Source organism: Triticum dicoccoides, unplaced genomic scaffold (assembly GCF_002162155.2).
Source record: "Triticum dicoccoides isolate Atlit2015 ecotype Zavitan unplaced genomic scaffold, WEW_v2.0 scaffold145123, whole genome shotgun sequence".
NCBI lineage: Eukaryota > Viridiplantae > Streptophyta > Magnoliopsida > Poales > Poaceae > Triticum > Triticum dicoccoides.
Window position 1 is genome coordinate 1 of NW_021203137.1, and position 2,158 is coordinate 2,158.

At 46.7% G+C, this 2,158-nt stretch overlaps 1 pseudogene; it reads right to left on the bottom strand.

Annotated features, from left to right (window-relative positions):
- Nucleotides 1-663: 663 nt before the first annotated feature.
- On the bottom strand, nt 664-2,151 carry LOC119343891 (annotated as a pseudogene).
- Nucleotides 2,152-2,158: the final 7 nt, after the last annotated feature.

Sequence of the window (2,158 nt, forward strand, 5' to 3'; positions counted from 1 at the left end):
GAGAGAGAGAGAGAGAGAGAGAAAACAAGTGTTGGGTCTATGCAATTACCGTAGTCCTTTCAGAAAATGAGTGACTGAGATAATTGTTTTTCTGTGAAATCTTATGAGTAGGGCGCACATTTCCTTTTGATTCATAACAAAAAAACAGTTTATTTTATGAGAAAATGTTGGTCAATAGACTAAACCAGATGTGAACAGTGCAAAAGCTCAGAGAGTAGAAAAACATCAAGCTACATTTGGCCTACAGCATGCCAAGTCAGTAACCTAGTGCTGCTTGCACGTTTGACGCACCCATGAATGCTTGGGCGAGGCCATTACTGTTAGCAAAGTCAGTCCAAAGGAACCGGATCTAATTTGATAAACCTAGCAGTACATCTTCCAAAAGGACCCAAAAGAAACAAATAAGAAGAAATTATAGGTCAGTCTTTGCATTTTACACGGAGGATATCAGACCATGAAATTAGTTTGAAATTTGGTCCATACAACATGCATCAATACAGTAACTAACCCATCGTCACCAGGGGCAATTTAAAAAGTGCAAACTTCGTGTTTTGGTACAATCAATAGTTTGTGTCATCCACCATAATATATTGCAAGTTCAACGAGGTTCTTTTATTCTTATTGGTGCAATGATACATATTGGTATACATCAACAAAAGTACAGACATATCTACGTGGCAATGCACGTCCATCTATGTCTATGTGGCATGGAAACCTCCATGGGAAATAGGTATCAATTGTAGGTCATATTTTCTTCCTACGATGATCCCATATTTCTCGGTCATGTCCAAAAATTCCGGGTTTGCCTTGCCAGGAAGCACCCAGTCGAAGTGGTAGAGAAGATTTGCCAAGGCGATCTCCATAGTTGACGTGCCGAATAGTATCCCAGGGCACTGCCTCCGACCAACACCCAGTCGAATGGGGTGAATTCAAAGTATGTCCCATGGTAATCCATGTTATTGTTCTCAAACGTTTCAGGCTTAAACTCTTCAGGACTTTCCCAACAATTTGGATCCCTCGAAACTGCAAACGCGTTAATGTATACATTGGTGCCTTCAAGCATGTCAAAACCCATAACTTTACGGTCTTCCCTGGCCCTACGGGGGATCAAAGGACCTGGTGGATGCAGTCTAAGAACCTCCTAAATGATCATCCACATGTAATGGAGTCCAGCGAGGTCACTATTAGTAATCACAGCTCGACCTTGACCTAGCACCTCTCGGATCTCAATCTGTGCTTTGGCCATGGCTTCGGGATGACGGACGAGCTCAGACATTGCCCACTCCAAGGCAACTCCCGTGGTCTGTGTGGCACCTGCAAATATGTCCTGAAAAATATTGTTGTGGTATGCATGTTTATATATTATTTCTGCATATGTAGTAGTACGCAACAAATAATCAATTTCAGACACAACAATTTACGTTTATAAATCTATGAAACAAGTTGAGACTAACAGATTTATGAAATGACGAAGCTAGCTTTTTTTGCATTAAAACTTTGCAGATATGATATCACATCGGTAGATTAATAAGAAGCATAAAGAAAATTACTCACAAATAAGACGGCACCTATACTCTCCGTGGTCATAGGGAATGTGAACGCGTCCTTCTCCTGGAGCCTGAGTAGCACGTCCAGCAAGTCATCATCGTCGGTGCTGGAGGCACCGTCCTGTGTGGCAGCTCGCGTTGCCTTATGCCCCTCGATGACGTCGGCGTTGATACGTTGGATGTGGCCATAGCTCCTCCTCATGTGGCGCTCTCCCTTGCACAGCCACCGCACCAGCCGCGATGACGGGAAGAGGTCGACGAGGCAGAAACCACCTAGCAGCACGAACGCCTCATCCAGCTCCCAGAGGTACTCCTCCTGCTGCGGGAACTTGCCGCCAAACACCGCCCGCGACACCACGTCGTTGCTGAGCGCCATCACCTTCTCGCTGACGTTGACGACGGCACCCATGGATGCCGCGTCTGCGACATAATGGAGAAGGCTGCCCACCTGGTCTGGCCTGATACCGTCCATACGCCTCACCTGCTTGGAGCTGAGGAGCTCCATGGTGCAGACCTTGCGCATCTGGCGCCATGGGTCACCGTAGGGGGCGAAGACGATGCCCCTCCCGCCGCAGCCGAAGATGTCCAGCGTCGCGCTGCGAGGCCGGCCA